The 21,557-nt window shown below is 35.4% G+C and overlaps 1 protein-coding gene across 1 annotated transcript in view; it reads left to right on the plus strand.

Moving 5' to 3' along the window:
* The first annotated feature begins 8,787 nt into the window (after positions 1–8,787).
* The window catches only part of prlra (prolactin receptor a), a 45,578-nt gene continuing 32,808 nt past the window's right edge, over positions 8,788–21,557 (plus strand). The window contains exon 1 of the mRNA XM_066710808.1: positions 8,788–8,979. The gene's annotated coding sequence lies outside the window, so the exon portion shown is untranslated. The remainder of the gene's footprint in view (positions 8,980–21,557) is intronic.

The following is a 21,557-nucleotide window of genomic DNA, read 5'->3' on the forward strand; positions in this document are numbered from 1 at the left end:
CAAGACTTCGACCTGCAGGTTTGACAGGTCGAGTGGCAGTAAGAAAGCCACTGCTACGGTGGCAAAATAAGAAAAAGAGGCTTGACTGGGCCATGAAGCACTGCCAGTGGACTACTGAAGACTGGAAGATGGTCTTATGGAACGATTAATCAAAATATTAAATCTTAGGTTCATCACGCATGGTTTTTGTATGCCCTTGAAGACTCGAAGAAATCCAGAGAGATATATATATATTAAAAGCAGCTGCAAGGAAGAGGCTCAAGAGGCAATCTCAAGAACAGTCTTAGAGAAGTTACAAGCTACAGGCACTTTTATGCAGACCAGACAGGATAGAAAGATACAGGACTCAAATGTCTGTCCCGTGATGAGTGCAAGTTTGGTTTCTGCCCGACAACTCATTAGGAAAACCCATATATGGAAATGTAAGGCATATGTATTTAATATAAGAGATATACCAAGCCCAAATGCCTGGAGAAAACTGGTTCTTATCAGACTCTGTTCCTCTGGGTATCAGGGTTGCACTATGGCACAGTACCGTAGCACAGCAAGGCCGCGAGACAGTGACCTTGTTTACACAGATACACAGGGAAAGAAATGCAGTTCATCACTGTCAAGTAGGTGAAAGGATGGTTCCTCAGTGTGTGACACCAACTGTCAAACATGGAGGAGGTGATGATCTGGGGCTCTTTTGCTGGTCCAGAGTCGGCGACTTGCACAGAGTGAGTGGCACCCTGAACCAAAACAGCTACCACAGCATTTTGCAGTGCCATGCAATACCCTCTGGTATACCCTTAGTTGTGGGAACTTCTGCAACAGTGTTGGGAAGAACATTCCAAACAATATTTGATTTCCATTGATGAAAGAATGTATTGAGACATTAAACTGCATACATTTCAATAAAAACTGGAAAAATTGAGGTGTTCTAAAACTTTTGATCCGTAGTGTATCCTACAGCGAAACCATCTGTGAGTTCATGAATGTTTTACATATGTGCAAGTATATAACACCTGAAGCAAACAAAATCAGACAAAAGTACATTTTAGTACTTTGCATTCGTCAACAACTCCAGGTTTGTACTCGACAAGTCTATTTATCTGATTCCTCTTATGCAGTAATAGTTGCTCAAGCAAGATAACGCAGTGCTTGGTCATCTAATTTACAGCAGCATTTTAAGCATACCAGTCAATCCTATTGCAGTCTTAACTGTTATAGATCATAGTTGGGGGGGGAATACAGGCCCGTCACAGGTTTCAATATGGTATCAAGGTAAGGAAATGCTTTGTGTGCTAAATACAACTAAAAGCAAAAAGTAACATGTGGATTACAATACATATGCTGTACATCATTGTTCTTCAAATCTGGTCTTCGAGGGCCAGAGCAATTCTATTCTCATTCCAACCAAGCTCTTAGTTAATGGAACTAATTATTCTCAAAATGTTCTATTGTGATTTTATTTCTATATTTTATTAATTGAATTGCTTTGTTGTTTGTTCTTTGATTGAATTAATCACCATGGTCACTAGAAGCGCTCCTTTGACTGCCTACAACTGTAACTTATAACCTCTCAATCAGATGCACCCTATAAGAAGCCCTAGGGAGCAGGTAATACTTTGTGAGAGACTTGTTCTGAGAGGTGCTCCCTTCCCTGACTGCTCCTGAATCAGGTGAAAGGAAAGCAGACACTGTCGCCTCTGAAGAGGATTATAATTATTAAGGGGATTACAGACAGTATTTTTTAAAAATTTATTTATTTTACTGTGTCTGTCTAGTTTTCCCTCTTTCTTTTTATCCTTGTTCATGGTTGTGCCATGTACCACATTGACCTGCCGGGGCCTGGAGGAGAAATACATGGAACAGATTAAAACTAACAAAAACACTTGGAATCCCTTACACTCAAGACGGCAAAGAGAGGTCCTGTGTGTTGCTGAGTCCCTATGCCTAAGAAAGCCTGGTCTGGTCTCCATGCCTGGGGTGAAACCTAGAGAAGCAGAGAGACAAAATGGGTGAGAGGGATGTGCGTTAATGTATGAGGAAAAAATAACTGAGCTAGTGCCTATTCATGAGTCTTACTTGTTGCTGAGACGTGCATTTTTACCTTCTGAGATTGTTATGTGAGCGTCAAGCTGCTGCAGCTGTCCGTGGTCCTGGGGGTGCCTGGTCGATGATTATGCAGTTATCAAGTTAGAAATAACTTTCACTTACCTTGTCAGTGAGGTATCCTGGGAATCTTGTCAACCTGTTGTGGGGAAATGTCATCCTCTTAAATAACGGGGTGGTGTATTCACTAAGTTTTAAACTGCCAGAGATATTGTAATGGCGTGTGTCAATTGAGTGCCAACATTGATAACAAATATAAATATATTTAAAAAAAAAAATCTGTGTAATGTTATAAAATCTTTTTCATATAGGCTACACAATGAGGTTTTAAAAAATGAAATTGTGCAGAAAATGATCAAAATTTGGCTTTTGATTTCAAATATCTAAATTTGTGGTACAAACTCACACCTTCGTTTTTTTTGGTGCCGATTCTAAAATAATGGAAAATGTTATCAGTTTTAAATGTTTGCCATTTGTGTAATGTGTGCTCAGATAAAGGTACTTTGTTCTCTGTACCATTAGAGCTGGGGATATCCAACAAATCCATTATCTAGAGAATTGTCATGTATTAGTGGCATACATATGTACTATAGTGAAAGTTTTTCTGAGGGAAAACAAGTACAGATATAGTCATACAGTACCTATGCTCAGTGCTACAAGACAACATCACCCAGATTGTCGTTGGATGTTTTCTTTATTGGACCTCTGAAGAAGCCTTGTGAAAGGTAATGGTGACCGAATTTAAATCTCATGTAATACCAATAACATAATTATCAACAAAACATTTGTCTTGTATGCCATGAATTTATATGTATATCCAACAAGAATGAGATTGGTCAAATTCTTCACACGATTCCATTCTCAAACGTTCAAGAAGTACATTAAAGATGAATTTATGGAATTATCATGTGCATGCTGTAAGTGATTCACAAAGGGGGGAAATTAAAATTTGAAATAAAATTACTATGTGTTAAGGAGATTGAATGTCACCGAAACCTGCTAAGGAAATACATACATTTGAAATGTACTGTATTCAGTAAGTATTATAAGTATTCAGCCCCCTAGGTCAATACTTCTTGGATACACCTTTGGCACTTTTGACATTTGGATTGCTGTGAGTCCGTTTGGGTCGGTGTCTAGCAGCTTTGCACAGAGGAGTAATGTAATTAATAGTCTTCCTCACAGAATTGCTCCAGTTCCGAAAAATGCATTGGGGTTGGTTAAGGCACTGCAATCTTTAAGTCTCGCTATATATTTACTATTAGATTCATTTTCTTCTTTTTTAACCATTCCAATGTGGCTTTGGCCTTGTACTTCGGGTTATTGTCCTGCTGAAATTAAATTTATTGGAAACAGTTTTAGATTCTTTAGAAAATGTTGGATAAAATACTTGGATCATATTGTCAAGTAAATGTAATTTTATGTATTTATTATTTAGGGGTACACTTACAATAAACACAGTAACTGAGTTTGCTAGCTGTGCATTATTTCAGCTCCATCTCAGTGGTTCTTGTGCAAAACCAGCCACTGACATAAATTGAGTCTGAGGCAACAAAGCCATTGGCTGCAGTCAGATTTGATTTTCATGATATTTCACTGACCTTCTATTCACCCTCAGTAATGTGCTGTGTGTAAGGGATGCAGTGGAGTGTACTTCGCTTTTGATTATTTGTGTTTCAAGCCTAGTTTATACCAAAGAATTTGAAATCTCCCCAGGTTTTATTCCCCACAAAAATGTAATTTATGTTTTAATATAAGTGGATCTATTCTTGGCTTTGTATTTCTGCCTTTCCTAGCGTTTGCATGTTTAATGAAGTAAGATAGTCTTCAATTATTTCTCACTCTTCTGTTGTGTTCAATTGGGCAGTAAAAGATCCCTTGTGGGAGGCACTGTGTATCATTGCCAACAGCAGTTCCTAGCGGTAGATGTAGGTTCCAGAGAGATAAAATATCTGAGATAGAGTTAAATGCAATGCTTTCTACTATACTTCTTCTTAAAGTGGGCATTAGACAGAAAATATACTTTATTTCAAATTATCTGCTTCCTCTTCTAATTGCTACATGGCATTTGCATTATATTTAAATTGATATACATAATCCACTCTATCCATTGGCTCCTGATCAAATCACGCATCGTCCATATACCTCCCCTTCACTCCCCTGCCTTTAGAGTCTGCTCCTTCTCCACCTTTGCCCCCCAGTGGTGGATTGGCCTACCCACGGATATCAGGACTGCCAATCCCTGACCACCTTATGGCAATTTCTGAAGACACCCTGGCACACTTCACTTGAAATACCTCAACCTTCCCCTTCTCCCCTGTTCCTTTGGTGCTTAACCTTGTATTTTACACTCACACTTATCTGCTCACCAACTTGATGCTCCTCATTATACATGTTCTTATTCTTGCACTGATGTGTCTTAGTTTTAATTGTACCTGTATTATTTGCAACTATTGACATAATTCCTGATCTTACTTGAATTACCCCTGACCTGCCTCTTTATTGTTCGTCTTCTTAGTTTTACACTTACTAGGAAGATATATTGTAGAATATTGTATTTTCTTAGTCTTACTGTACTAGGTTTCTGTATGTATTTATGTTATGCCATAATTGTAAGCTGCCCTGTGCAAGGGCATCTGCTAAATTTGTAATAGAATTTAAATTTAAATATAAGACCAATTGAAAGCAGGCTTCATCACCAGAACAATAATATAGCAGTGAATTTACAATCTATGTAAGGAAAAACATATATAATGATGTAAGTTTTTATTAGGTAATGGAATATCTTTATTTATCTACTCTGAAATTTTACTTCATAATTCAATACACGATTATAGAAAAAAATAAGAAACTGAAATAAATATACTAATGAGAAAAAATATACATCTGAAACCCAGATCTAAGCTGTACTGCAGCTTGTCTTTTTCTTTGTGACCTTTTGCATTCTTTCTCCATTCCTGCCTTTTACTTTTTTTTGCTGTGTTCGGGTGCAATGCTGACGATTTATGAATATGCAAATGCATGTTTGTCAAGAATTTCAATCATAAAGATTGTTATTGAAAGACGTCAGTTAACATTTTTGGTGTTACTTGTGCTCTGGTCTGAATTAAGTGGTTTGTTATTCTGAAATGTACACTCACCCAAGTCACAGACATTTTATTTTGTTGCTGTCAGGTAAAAGGTACCAGTGCACTGGCGCTCGGACTAACAGACTGAGAGACAGCATTTACCTACAAGCAATAATTACATAGCATATCAGCAAGTCAAATTTAACTTGAACTGACCCCTCTTTTTGCACTAGCTGTCCTGTACTCTTTTGTACACTTCATCTTCATACTTTTCTACCTCACGGACTGTGTACAGGCAGACCCCAGTCTGAGGTCCAGAGCGTTCTGGGGCAGGTTTTCATCAAGGATGTCTCTGTACATTGCTGCATTCATCTTTCCCCTCGATCCTGACTAGTCTTCCAGTTCCTGCCGCTGAAAAACATCCCCACAGCATGATGCTCCCACCAGCATGCTTCACTGTAGGGATGGTATTGGCCAGGTGATGAGCGGTGCTTGGTTTCCTCCAGACGCTTGCCAATCAGGCCAAAGAGTTCAATCTTTGTTTCTCATGGTCTGAGAGTCCTTCAGGTGCGTTTTCCAGGTGGGCTGTCATGTGCCTTTTACTGAGGAGTGGCTTCCGTCTGGCCACTCTACCATACAGGCCTGATTGGTGGAGTGCTGCAGAGATGGTTGTTCTTCTGGAAGGTTCTCCTCTTTCCATAGAGACATGCTGGAGCTCTGTCAGAGTGACCATCGGGTTCTTGGTCATCTCCCTGACTAAGGCTCTTCTCCCCCGATCGGCCAGCTCTAGGAAGAGTCCTGGTGGTTCCAAACTTCTTCCATTTACGGATGATGGAGGCCACTGTGCTCATTGGGACCTTCAGTGCTGCATACATTTTTTTGTACCCTTCCCCAGATCTGTGCCTCGATACAATCCTGTCTCGGCGGTCTACAGACAATTCCTTGGACTTCATGGCTTGGTTTGTGCTCTAAAATGCACTGTTAACTGTGGGACCTTATATAGACAGGTGTGTGCCTTTCCAAATCATGTCCAATCAACTGAATTTACCACAGGTGGACTCCAATCAAGTTGTAGAAACATCTCAAGGATGATCAGTGGAAACAGGATGCACCTGAGCTCAATTTGGGTGTCATGGCAAAGGCTGTGAATACTTATGTACATGTGCTTTTTTTTTTTTTTTTTTTAATAAATTTGCAAAGATTTCAAACAAACTTCTTTCACGTTGTCATTATGGGTATTCTTTGTAGAATTTTGAGGAAAATAATTAATTTAATCCATTTTGGAATAAGGCTGTAAGATAACTAAATGTGGAAAAAGTGAAGCACTGTGAATACTTTCCGGATGCACTGTACATGCATGCAATGCATTATGTACACAGCCACCATTCAGAACTTGGTTCTGTGTGATATCCAGCTTCTCCCATTTGCAAATTATGTTCCAAAGTTAATAGTCCCCATAATTACATTTCTGCAATACATGCTTACTGTAGTACTGAAAATTTATTTTTGATAAGATCTTGAGAAAAACTGCAATTTCTACAGGCATGGACCACTGATGTCAATTTAAACTGTTGTTTTGCATATAAATATTGCTAATTCTCTGCTTTCTACCCAAGAAACAAAAGAATTAAAAAAAAAACACTCCCAAAACAAAAACAATAAAAATTACTTAATTCTTACTGGGAACTGCCTCCTTTCTGTGATCCAATGATGTCTGCATTAAAGTGCAACTCCCAACTGCCTACTTTCTTATCTTAGCTAAAGGGGGTCTGCATGCCCCTGCAGGTTCACAAATACATACTTCCCCTTTTCATAGTATTCCTCTCCAGGCATCTTTCCATACCCTGCTCCTCTGCCCTCAGTTATTCTTTCAATTCTCTACTTTCTCATTCTGCCTTCCCTGTATGTGCTTTCCTTCTGAAAACTGAAAGTCAAAACAAGACAGAGCAGGACAGTTCACACCTGAGGCCAGAAAGTACGTTGGCCATGGCACCAACAAAATGTGTGAAAGAAAGAAAGAAAGAAAGAAAAATAAAATGTTTAAATAGAAAATACAAAATATTTTTGATTATTGCACACTGTAACATAATAACACTAGAAATAAACAGAGGCATGATTATTCAAAACAGTGTAGTCTAATCAGCACTGGCGTGACAACTGTGGCATATCCCTGCACTCGGGACTCAAAATGTTACAACTCATTCTTGTGCAAGGACGACGGGTAAGTATTATTATGGGCTAAACAAATAACAAAATTTGTTTGTATGACAACCCAAGTTTGCAGTTCAGTGTTGTAAAGATTAATGATGTCTTATTTCTGAGGTATTTTGTGTATAATACTGTTCATTAAAAAAAGTAGTTAATCTGTGGCAGTTAATGATGAAGATGAGCTTAATATAATATTAACTGCTTTTGCTCTGTGTTCTTCAGTTAAGTTAGCATTTTTCCATGCTCTTCAATTAATATTTTATAATATTTTAGTGTCCTTAAAAATACTTTACTGACAGACTCAGAATATGCTTTGTAATATTACAATTATTATTATACTGAATTAGTATTTCATACAGAAAGGTGAATTTTAAATCCAAAAAAAGGACAAAACACAAAACAATGTGTGATTTTTGTGATTAACATCTAATTCTATAAGTAATTAATACAAAAATACTTTGGTAAAAAAGATTTTGTGATTTTATATCATGTTTATAGTAAAGATCTTAATGGCTTATATAATAATAGTTGTCGTCGTCATCACAAGAGACGGACGTGCCCGGGACACCAGTTACTGCATAAACTGAACATGACTTCTGACGAAGTTCGTTGTTAATTAAATGTTTTACCAGATATTAACAGTCGACAGAAATATGTTTTGTATATAATTATTGTTTGCAAAAAGCCACCCCCATTGTATTAACGCGGTCAACATATAAGTCTAATGCCGTGTTATAGTGCGAGCATCTCGTTAACTATGTTGCATGTGACGCAGACCCGTGTAGCAGCTGCAGCGCACATTTTCACTTTGCAGTTGGAGACTAGACAGGACGTTGACGCCCAACAGGTGTCCTATTTATATTCCATTGTTTTCCTGAGTTAAACAGAAATCTGTTGGATTACCAACATATTGTTAAAGAAAACACCACCCCTCATTACGAAGAAAGGTGAACAGAAAGGAGAATGGCTTTAAACTTAGAACACATCTTGAGTATCTCACACCTGTATAGCTCTACATATTTGCTGAGTGAAACCTATAGCTGGCTAATTTGGAGGATCATATGATATTAACTTTGCTTTAGCTGATTGCGACTCTGAGATAAAAAAAATAATAATAAAAAAATAAACAATCTATAAAACGAAGTCGCTCTGTAGAATTGAGATGAACGCAAATCACGTTCTTAAAACGTCCTTTGTAGAGCGACTACAGTTTAAGGTTTCCGCAGATCTGCACAGGTCTCCAGATTCCCATTGGTGGAGCAGCGCAGATCCGCGCAGCACTGCGGAAATCTGCGCAACAGGAACGCGAGGGTGCCGTGGCGAGGGGGAGGGCCCGCCGGTCGGTGGCTGCGATGTGGCTGCGCTGTGGCTGCGCAGACTCCTCCCGCCGCTGGAGCTGTGTTGTGCTCGAAACCCGCAATCTGTCAGTGTCAGCCTGAAGACTGCGAGAAGAGGAGCTTCTATGTCCCTTCAGTTTCCATTGGAATTACCGAGCTATAGATAGGTTTTTAATACCTTGTCTTTTATATCATTTGGGGGGACAATGGAAAGGGAGGTTATTTAAAAACGCACAGGGATTATATTGACCTCACCATATGCGACACAGGTGAGTGCCTCTTCATTTATGTTTTCAGGATGAGATCATTTCTCAGGCGAATGTACGAAGTGTCACTAGTAGTACGTATTACATTTGAAGCATTTGAGTTCGTTTTGACATGATTTTTTAAATATGTTTGCAAGCTGAGCTTTTGTGTTTACTCATGTGGGGAAAAGGACAAATCGTGACACTGCCTTATTTTACCAAGGCTTTTTGGAGACTTTCTGCCTTTCTTAGCATAATCAGAAAGGCAGAAAGTTTCTAGAAAGGCATAAAACGTTATCACCTACATACGTGTGATTTATCATTACCCTCATTATGATGATTTATATTGCACTGTGAGAAATAGCTTGTTCCACTGTCTGTGCTTTATATCGTGTTATTTACAGTTAGCAGTGTACTATAAATCTTTCTAAAACCCAATGAAACAAAATCCTTTGGTTATAAATAACCGTTCATGTGCAAAGTAAATATGCATTTTCCCTTAATTTTCCTTAAATAGCTGAATTATATCAAATGATAATTTGACATTTAAACATTAATTGTAATTGTACAATTGAAGGAGCGGTATAGAAAATGAACTATATTTATGTGTGTATTATATATAATATTTTTATATATGTACATACATACATTTAATATATGTAATCACATACACACAAACACACAATCCTATAAAATCAACAGAAATCCCTTAATTAACACTTGCACATGAACTCTCTTGGGACGTATTTATAGGCTTAAAGTCAACTCGGAAATGCATTACCTTTCCAATTAGCAGAATAACAAAAATCTAATTATTTCATTTCTAAGCAAGCAGTTACAAATATTTGGTTTCATAGTGTTTTACTGATTACATATTTTTTGTTTTGGCATACTTATGGCATATTTTTACTTGATGTAAAGTTAGGCTACTTTAAACTGCATTTCTATCGAGTTATTTTAACATTCCCAATAACTTGAAAATTAAGCACTTTCTGTAAATTCAGATTTAGCGTAAAGACATTAAAATGAAGATAGATAAGATAATAATCAGATCATTTAAGGTCAAGGATGATTTTTATTTTCATAGGGAAAATAATAAATAAATACAAATATATAAATGGATGTGTATCTAATAGAGAAGCTCATAATTATATATATATATATATATATATATATATATATATATATATACACACACACACACACACTAATTTATTTTTGAGACACAACTACAACTGTTGGTTAGGCAAAGGATGAGTAATACAAGCCTTGCAATATAGAAATACATTTTCACCACTTCTGCTTTCACAGATGCTCGCACTATAACATAGTCTTGAGCAGCTTTATGTGCTGCATTTACCACATATAATGTTAGTATACTGTACACATTAATTATGCTGTGACAATGCACAATTTATATTTTAGCTTTTTAAGATTTCTGCTGAGTCTTCTGTCCCATCACTCTAAATTTACACATAACATGAGCTACAGAAGTGAACCATTACCAAAAGTAATTTTAATTAAGCTACAATACAGTCAAATGTGAAATACTTACATATGAGTTTGATCAAGTGAAAAAATATTCTGTGACAAGATTTTAAGTTTTAGTTTACCTTAACAGTACCAAAAGGATTTATGGCAATACAAAAATGTGAAGATTAACCAAGCACTCTTTGCACTGTGAATTGTCTCTTTTGCAGGCTGCTTATGGCTGGAAGGTGGAGAAGGATTGCTTCATTAACACATTAATACCTCTCCTACCAAATTCTTTCCTTGTTCTAGTTCCCCACCAAAACAATACAACAGATGATATAGTCTTTTTTAACCTGACATCTATCATGCATGGAATACAATACTAACAATTTCTTAGTGACTGATATTACATTTTCAGCAGCTCAAGGTGAAGAACCATTAAATAGCTGTGATTTATGTGACTTTTAATACTTCCTTTTCTGTGGCTTATACAGACTCAGATTTTCAGTCGCTTATCTGTGTATTCGAGTTCAACCTGAAAACAAACCAAACAGGTCAAGAGCTGTATCTGATTAAACACATGCAATTCTCTGAGATTCAAATTCAACATAGAAAAGAGATGGTAGTGGTGATGGAAAATAAGTTTGGTAAGATGACTAGGAACATTTTAAACTGCAGTTGCTATTCAGAATCTGCAGTTATTCAGAATACTGTCTCCATGTAAATGTAGTGGCTGAATTTATTTAGCCTTCTTAGTCATTCAAACACAAGAGTTAACCAGTTATACGATTCCCACCCCCCAACCCCAATCCTAATTTAAATGGCGTTTCGTTCTCAGACTTTGCTGATGTACCTTCCAATGTCTTGATTTTCTGTGTGTTGTTCTCAAGTACAATTATAAGCATTTTCTCGTAATTAGTATGCTAGTTCTTAACAACAACTGAAATAAGGAAAATCCTATGAAGATTTATATCTATAAAAAAAAACACATTTGGAAACAAAATCCAATAAATCCATAAAAACCTTAGTACAGAAAAGGGAAAGGTTTCAAACATTATTTCCCCTATTTGATTAACGTTTTCTTGCTCAACACACCTACAGCTAATAATTCCAAAACTATGTTAATGTCAAAACAATATTACTGAGTGATTGCTGGCCCAGACTTGATTTAAAAAAAAAATCCATCTATGTAATGCAGATCTGTCATCATGTAAGGTGGAGACAAGTTGCTCCTGAGTCCTAAGGCTTTCATATAATCTAGTTTTTTGCATTTTAAATAGCTGAGCAACAGTTACATGCCAATCTTAATGCCTTTGCACATATGATTTTATATATATTTTATTATCCATCATCTTAAAAGCCATCCATCAAGTTCATTGCACATTGGATGTATTGAAGCAGCACCAAGTTAAAAAATGACAGTTATCTTCAACCACCTCCTGCAGTATTGATGATAAATATTTTCCATCAAATTAATTAGTGACACTGTTAGGGCTGCCCCCTGAAAGTCAACAAGTCGACTCATCAGTCAGAGACTCCTCAGTCGACTGAGATTCTCGAGCAGTCAGTCAAATCAAAAGTTATTGGAGTTTTACAATAATTGTAGATGTAGGACTGTATTTTATATTGTAGCAGGGCAAGCTGGCGCGCTTGCACCAAAAATAATCTGCATGACAACATGCGCTGCCTGGTGGGGGCGTTTGTGCAGCTGACACTGCAGGCTCGTCTGACAGCGCCCCGCTGGGAGCGCCAGAGCGCAGGCGCAGCGCTGTTTCAGCTGAGACGCTTTGGTTGCTTTGAATCGGAATATCCGTGGAAGTCATGTGTTGAAGTACCTGATGTAACGGATAGTTTGTGTTGCTAACAAATACCGAATGTAAAATGTCCGCACAAGGTAGAGTAATAGGCCCTTGCTCTGGATGAAGGGAAGGCTGAAACACGTAGAGAGAGGACGGACGGTCGGTGTGGTATTTGTCCCGCCCTTCCTCCGCTGTGATTGGACTGTTGGGTAAAAAGTGACAGTGACGAGCGCTGTGTTTTACCCAAACTTGAACATTTTTCAACTCTCAGCGACAAGAAAAAACGCCCAGCGCCCAGCGCTCAGTGGGGAATAGACGCGCAGCACCGCGTCACGCTGTCCCCTGTTTAAATACGCGGCGCTCCCATTGCAAACTGGAAAAATAGCCTGGCCTCAGGAAAAATCGCTTTGGTGGACACACGGCCTAATTGATGAGAGAAGCTGAAACCTGAGGTGGTGGAATTTGTTGGTAAAGGCTATGTCTCAGAAGAAGTCTAAAGTATGGCGGCATTTCGATTTATTTATTAGTTGTTTAAACATAAATAAAGAAGTAGGCCTATCCTGTTGTAAGAAGAGTTGTCGTGAATTTATTTTAAACGGTCATTTGTTTACTCATTTACACGTTGTTTTTAATGTTTACAGTGAAATAAAACATTTTGGTTAGCTTGATTTAAAAAGAAATACATGTGTGCTGCCTGTCACATTATTCCGACAAATTCATATGTTAGCCCGACGTTGTCTGCAATTCAAATAGACCGCAATTCAAATCTTGCATCATATGCAGCTGTCTTCTATTGATTTTTAAATGCAAAAAATGTCCCCATGACTCTGTTGCATTTGCTTATGGTAATGTGTTCGAAATCATCACTGGAACTCATGCCAATGAATTTTCTGATTGCCAGATAGTCTATTATGAACAAAAAAGAAAAAAGGAACGAATAGTCGAATCTCTGTATTGATAGCCAAAACGATTCGACTGACAAAATTCTGAGTCGGTACAGCCTAGTCACTATGCTTTTTGTCACTAAGGATTAGTTTCATCATAGCCACATTAAACAGAAACAGGATCTGCAACAATCAAACCTATCTATACTACAATTATGCACCCATTTTGCAAGGTCCAATATTTTTGTTTCACTTGGTTTTATTTTGTTTGCTTTACAATTACGCATATTTGGATCCAGTAATCTCCTTTATTTATAAAGTAATGTATTTATAATTGAAATGTATGGTTGCATTGATATATGTAGATAACTAGTGTCATAATGTTTAACATTTTTAATATTAATTAATTTATCCTATTTCGTTATACAATATATTGACAGTATAGTGTTTGTCTGAATATATACCACTACTAAGTTGATCTTCACTGTTTATTGGAAACTATTTGGTAATGCAAGACATAATTCCATTATATAGAGAACTATATAGAAAATGTATTTTATCTGTACTTATACATATATACAAAATGGAGGTGCATCTAAATTGTTTAACTTTTAAGGACAAAATTTGATCTGTCAGCATTTTGTAGATCAGTGTTTCTCAAAACAGCTTGGGCCATATCATTAAAACTACAAAATCATGTTAAAAGATGTGAAGAAACACACAAAAATAAATTACATAAAAATAAAACCACTTACAGAAGCAACCTGAAAGATTTAAGTGCATTACCTCCACTGTGTTGTGTTTATTTCTTCATCAAGACAAATGTTAAATGAACATTTCCCCTGGTGACATAACTATGATTTCCATAACCTGAGAGTAGGTGTTAAAACATCATGCCGATTTGGGGCTGGATTAAATCAAAACTTTGACCCACTCGCTAATAGCAAACTACAAACCTGTACATCATAGCGGTTAGATTTTTGATTAGAAGAAAGTGGCATCTAAATAAAAATGAGTACAGTAATGTAGTTTTCTATTAGCAGGTGGGTCAAAGTTTTGATTTTTATCCCAGCCATGAACTCAGATCTCACCAAGACAATTAATACTTACCTTTAACATAACCTACTGTGATCCATCTGCATGAGAGTAATGTGTCTGCATATCCAACCTCTTATGTTTCCTTCCATAAGATGAAGTAGAAATCCTTCCGTCTGCTACTGATGGCTAGGTGTAATGCTGACTTTGGTGATCAGCTTAGTTTGCCTCCCCACCGCATCAGCACTGTGGCTTTGACACTGGCTCTAGGGATCAATCAAGTGTGGTCTCCCCAGTGCATCAGCACGACAGCCTTCTGGACTGAGCTATGTAGGGTACATCTCTGGGGTCTTCAAGTGGGCACCTTCTGTCTTTGGTGTTTTGTTGACTAGCCTGTGACACCTGACTAGGGCTTGACAGTGAATCTGCCATCCCAGAACCACTCCCCTCCATCCCATTGTTATTGACAAGCAAACATTTGGATGTGTGCTGTAGTTTAGAATGTATAGTCTATTTAATTGTTTGAAGTATAGCATCTTCCTTATTGCATTTAACATTGAAAGGTTATTGAAGGCCCAGCAAATTGTTTATAGTCCTTATTATTTTTTGTTTTTGATTTTTTAACTTAGTATTGGTATTTATGTATAACCTTGCTGCCGTTGTTTGGTGTTCTTATGCATTTGTTCTTGGGACGGATTAAAATAAATAATAATAATAGTAATAATAACATTAAAAATGAAGCTGCAACTGAGTACAATGTTGTAGATTTCTATTAGTAGGTCAAACTTTTGATTTAATCCGGCCCCTTGGTTCTTTATCAACTTAGTTTGATAAAATAATATATCTTGAAGTCTCTTAGTTATATTGTTATATGTAAAGCTTTGACTTTTGTCATTTTGAGTGCTCCACTGCTTAGACAGTGTACTCCCACTATTGCATGTTGAAACAAATGGAAAGAGGATGACGTCAGAGAGGGAGACAATATGAAGTATTTATGCTATTTACAGGGAATCTCCTTGTTGCCATGTCTTACTTGATTTACTTGCTTGGTTAAAAACATACTTATGATAATAAACAGAGTAATTATTTAACTTATTTATACAAATAAGTCACACACGTGACACACAGATTGTTTTTTATTTTGAGAAAAACAGTCTGAATGTATAGATAGATAGATTTAGTCAGATCTATTCTCAACTTGGTGCATTTTACATTGATATAGGAATACAATGTAGATCCCATATGCATAATTGTACTGATGATGTCTTTGATATCCCCAAATAAAGGTTACGAGAGAGAGAGAATGAAGGTTGGGGTTGATCATTATTGATAACTATATTATAATTATAGTTGATGTTAATAGGAAATGATTATTATCATTTTTAGGATAGACACCTGTAATTTTTTAATTCAGTTTATTTAAGCTATTTGAGCTTTGTTATTACTACAAACAACCTCAGTCCTTGGTAAGGTCACTGAAACAAAGGGCATGTGCATTGAAATAAAAAAGTTGCTGTAAGAACTGTGGGTTATAAAGTTATAATGCATGTTCCACATATAGGGTAGTTGTTATTTTTTACATATTAAATTAAATAGAAGAGCAGTTTGTAATTGCTTTATTTGCCATGTAAATGTATAGAACAGTCAGCTAATGATTGCCTGGCGGTAATATATTTCTATCAACCGCCATACTTTTTGCTGAAGCAAAACAATTCTTGTTTTCCAGAACTTGAATTTGGCATGCATTTCTTTCTCCACTGTTTTGAGGCACCAGACCAGTGCCAAAGATCTGGATGCATAAATGGTTTGTGCTGATAGATGATATGGGCTAAAGGTGAAAAGAAAGCCAATGATGCTTGAGGGTGATGCCCAGTACAAAATACAGCTGCTACAGTTTTGTGAAAGTTGACTTAAAAAGTAGTCCATGTAGAAATGATATAAGTACTGTTCATTATATATTTATTTTTCCTCCCTGTCTGTAAAATAAAACAATGTGACATTATAGACCCAACAATTTCCTTATTTTATGGATAATTCAACAGGAGGGAGTTCTCAAATTGGAAAAGATCTGGACAAGCTGACCTCCAGATCAACATGTCAGCAAATAAAACAGTGGAAAAGAGATACATTAATCAGAAATACTGGGTGGCTCGTACATATAATGGGCACTGGTACATTCCCAGTAAAACAAAGTATTGTAAGTAATAAGTATCACATTTTGATATTGTTCACTAAAATAACTACTGTTGTTTTCAATATTTATACTATGTTTTAAAGAAGCCAAGAAGTTGTCTCCAGAAAGAAAAACAAGTTTAAGCAAACTTCGCTTTAAAAATCTCTCAATTGATGTAGCAGTGTTGAGTTTTTTTTAATTGCGCAGTAGGCCCAAATTGTTTTTTGACAGGGCATTTTATAATTCTGTCCCAGTTATACAGAATTATTGAATTGTATCCAAATTATGCTTAAGTTTAATGTAATACAGCATTGTTCCTGTGCTACTACTGTAACTAAGCTATACATTGGACATTTTGGTTTCCCTTTGTGTCATAATAAATCCAGACAACATCCATGCTTATGTCTTGCTGCCATACTTGACATGGCAATAAATAAGTAAATAAATGGATGCGGGAAACTGGGAAAATAATATCATTTGACGGAAGTAGACTATACAATGAAAAAATGCACTGATTGAGAACAACACCCCTGGTAAAATGGTCATGGGCATGGCAATTCTGAATCTGATTCATATGATGTCTTGGGGAAACGATATGAATAATAACAATCTGACAACAGCAATCATATCAGTTATGGATTATGCAAAAAGAAAAGGAAAATAAATTAATATAATTTATATAATATAAAAATTAGTTATAAACATGTATTTCTACACTGTGCTAAGTGATTTTACATTGAAGGACAATTAACTATCACAATATTATTATTATTATTATTATTAGTAGTAGTAGTAGCAGTAGCAGTAGCAGTAGCAGCAGCAGCAGCAGCAGTAGCAGTAGTAGTAGTAATGGTTAAGACGTTATCCCAATGTACTGTAAGCACAATTGAACGAGATGCTGTAGGGCATACAAATTTGGTGCTTCTGTAGTTGGCTATATTAAGAAGTTATGACATGACACATCCTGAAACCCTTGAAATAGCACAGTTGTTTTTGATATCTTCCAATATTTCTTGAGTTTACATTTTAAAGTGTTACAAGTTGCTCATAGAAAAATTCCATACAACCTTATTTATTTACACAAAAAGCATAATTTTACCCCAGTAGTTCTGATTTTAAGGTAAGCCATTGATGTGGTCCCAGATCTTCATTACCTTTAGATGGAAAAAGTTTGGAAAGATGGAAATAGACTGCATGCTACTCTGAATAGAGGTCAAAAAAGTGGTACAGCACATTAGGTCAAGCATCCACATGGATCATAAAGTCTATCTGTCAGGACTCGGGACCAAAACCCTAAAGCCGAACTTAATTATTTAGTGTTCTTATTGAAGGAAATTTGTTTCAGAAATACACGTTTCCTGAGGATTAGATTAGATTCAGATGGCTGGGAGTGAATGATTTATATGTGTAACTTTGTCTGCCTCAATCTTGCAGAACGTCACTATTTGTGTCATGGGTCTAAATCTCGATGAAGTTCTGTATCAGAAACATTTATGGTTTACTAGTCAGTGTTGGAGATTAAGTTCATTGACTACAATAGACCTGTGGTGCAATGTGCCATGGAGCTTACCTGTTCAGATATTGACATTTGTGTATTTTTTGTATTTAAAACAAGGTGGCTTAACGACACTGAACGTGAAATCAGACCACTTGTTTTCTTTTTTTTTAAAGCATAGTTATTTAATACCCTATTATAATGCTGCTTGTTTTGGGAAAATCAGTGACATATCAGTTTTAAAGAAGATTAAATATTCCATGCATTCAGTGGTAACCTCTATGTGCTGATCACTGCTATGAGAAACAATACTGTGAAAGACTATGGCTCTGAAGTGTGTAATCAGGAAGTCTTGTTGAACAGGTTTCAAGTGCCTAACAATGGCAGAGATGAAATATGTTCACTGTGGCAACTGAAAAAGGTCTGTTTAATGCTTAACTGTTAAAATTGAAAGAACACATTTAGTAAATTAATGTGGGTGTATGTGTATATTACCTACAATTAGACAGTGCTTTATTTTCTCATCAGCTGATTATCTGTGTACGTATTTAGGGAAGTTATAAAACAAATCACTTTTCCTCATAATACATTTGTAAATAAAGATGACCAGATTATAACAAAATTAAGGTAGAAACACGGGAAAATCAGCAGGTGATAAACATCTTTTTAATTGCCAAGCAGTGAGACATGTTGGAAAATGAACTGGCTTAAATGGATATATAACAATAATAACAAAACTATGTCTATTATTTAAAGCTGTCTAATTGGTGCTGTAAGAGACAGTGTGACATATGAAAGTGTCTATTGAACATAACATAAATATAATGATTTAATGCAGGATAAGATAACACATTTTAGTGTAAAATCTAGCTTTATACCACATGTACCACTCTGAGAGAAATAGGAATTTCTGAGTTTCATTGCACTCAAGCTCTAAAGCACCAATTGCCTGATGAATAACGGTTACAGTATTTTATCACAGAAAACTAGGAACCTTTGGTTATCAGTATCTTATGGCAAGCCAAATTATCATTTAGAGATATCTCTAATTCATTTAAAGATATCTGCAAATATTTCAATAAGATTATTATTTGAAGATATCTTGAAATGATTTGCAGATATCTCTAAATGATCTGCAGATATCTTTAAATCATTTAGAGATATCTGCAAATCATTTAGAGATATCTTCAAATAATTTAGAGATATCTCTAAATGTACTTTTAAATTAGATATCTTGAAATGATTTAATAATCTAATCTTAATTACTTTAGGTTTCAGTTTTCATTCTTTAGTCAAATATACTGATGTATTTTCTTCCCGGTATGATGGACAAAAAATACATTATGATATGATACAGTAAAAGATTTACCTCATATATATTTTCATTACCAGTATTTATTTATTGACACAGTGAGCCTACATCAGAAGTCATGATGGATATTCATTAGATTCTTAAAACACTAACATAGCCTTTCAAAATCTTAATACATGGTCTGAACTCTTGAAAAAAAGAGAAAAAATCCTGTTGGATATAATTATAGCAGCAGGGGCTCCAAAATTATTCTGCCTCAATGACCCTAATTCAAACTGACTACAAATCATATAAATTATAATACTAACAGAACACTTAAAGCAGGACTTCTGGCAACAGATGCTCAGTAAGCACAGTCAAAGTATTTACATAAGGAATGAATAATTGGTTATTTAGTGATAATGTTGTTTATACACTACTTACCTTGACTGAAATTATCTGTATCTGTTAGGAACCCGGGGTTCTAGAATTTCAGTGTATAAAAATCAGGTTTTGTGTAAAAGCTGCTTTTCATGTATTTGTAAGTCCTAATTTGGTTAGGTAATTCCCAGGTTCAATATAGTGCAATTTAAATTGAAATGGGGGGGGATACGGATAGAAGGACATTATATACAGTTGCCTAAAACTAGTACAATGTTGAAGAGGGTAATGTGCTGTTGGTACATTATGGTATGTCCACACATTCCAATTTATTTGTATACCAAATAAATGTCTCCATAATGTAATGTTTTCAGTATAGTGATTTAAACAGACCAGTATCCTGTATATGGCACCTGGCTCATTTTCACACCTTTCATCCAATCTGAGGTATTGAATATCGAGCAGAAACCACACCACCTGAATAATTCATCACTTTAACTTGAAATGATGTCACTACCTGTGAAAACAGAAGATGAGTCATGTTTAACCAAAGAGTAATACAGTATTCTTTCACTTCATGCTGCCTCTACAATATAAAGTAATCTTTTTGCTTTGTCGTTTGCTTTTATTTTTCTACTTTCTATTGTGAACATAAGTATATTGACATTGTTTTGACTTTTGAAAGTATGACTGACTTATTACATTATATTAATTGTGTCAAGTTATGTTGACTATAGAAGAATGTGAAGTCAATAATAAAGTAAATGTTGTAGTCAGTTGTTTTATTCTAAATTTAAATGACTTGCATTTGAATTTATTTCAATCTAGAAAATATAAGGTAGGAATAAGGTTATGTAGTATGAGAGTACCAGCATATAAAGGTTGTTTGTATATGTATATTGTATTTGTATCTGTATGTATCTTCTATTTAATTTTAAATGTTAAAATCCTCCTAGATATTGTAATGCCACTCACACACTAAGCATTTTCCTCAATGTCAAATTATGTTTAAATGTTCTATTTTCTGCATGATCACAGGAGACAGTAGACCACAATAATGAACACTTTAACTGTATAGTCACTCCAGAACTTACCTTGTACAGCAATTGAAGATTGAAAATAGATCTGATCTGAGCCTTGCATTTCAGTTTTAGATATTCTTGAGTTTGACAATAATAGCCCAATAATATGTTGTCTTTTTATTATGCATAAAATTATATATATATATATATATATATATATATATATATATATATATATATATATATATATATTGTTCCTTTTTGCCATATAATGATACATATTTGTACTATGTTTTCAATTGGTGAACATGTGTTAATATATAATATATAATATATAATATGTGGGTCAATGACATGACGTGCATTTTTTGTTTCCAAAGCCATTATTTTTTTAAACATTTTTTAAAATAAATACATGTAATATATAAAATTATTCTATGATATCTACTTTATATGGAATTAATTTCATTTTATTTCAGTATAATACATTTTTTGAGTTTTGGTGTTCCAAAGCCCCAAAATATCAGGTGGTGCAACTGTCCGATTATATATGCAGAGAACAAATTTGTAGTAAAAAGGTTATTTTACTCAATAAAATTCTTATTCAAATAGTTTGGCATAATTGTATGTTAAATTGCTTATAAATTATTAAAAGTTGTGAAACAGTGCTATGTTAAATGTATTCTATTTAAAAAACGTTCTCCAAATGTCAAATGGCGCAACCCATAAAGGCAGCCTTGTGGGCTTTAAAAAAGCATTTTGTATGTAATATCACCTTTATATCACCTTAAGAAAACTATTAACAGGATATGGCATCACAAAAAAAACGTAATCTAAGCAGTTAAATCTTAAAACAAGCAAAAATGGGGGTGAGCTAAAAGCCAAAAGAAACCAGAATAAAATGCAAACTTCTTTCTTGTTATTAATTAATATACAGGTGCGCCACCTGATATTTCTTGGGTGGTAAAATCAGAAATCTTATAAAAAATTAATAAATGCCATCTTAAAAGCTATAAAACAAATACATAAAATACATTCTTGTGAACATA

This window comes from Amia ocellicauda, chromosome 8, assembly GCF_036373705.1.
Source record: "Amia ocellicauda isolate fAmiCal2 chromosome 8, fAmiCal2.hap1, whole genome shotgun sequence".
In the NCBI taxonomy this organism is placed as follows: domain Eukaryota; kingdom Metazoa; phylum Chordata; class Actinopteri; order Amiiformes; family Amiidae; genus Amia; species Amia ocellicauda.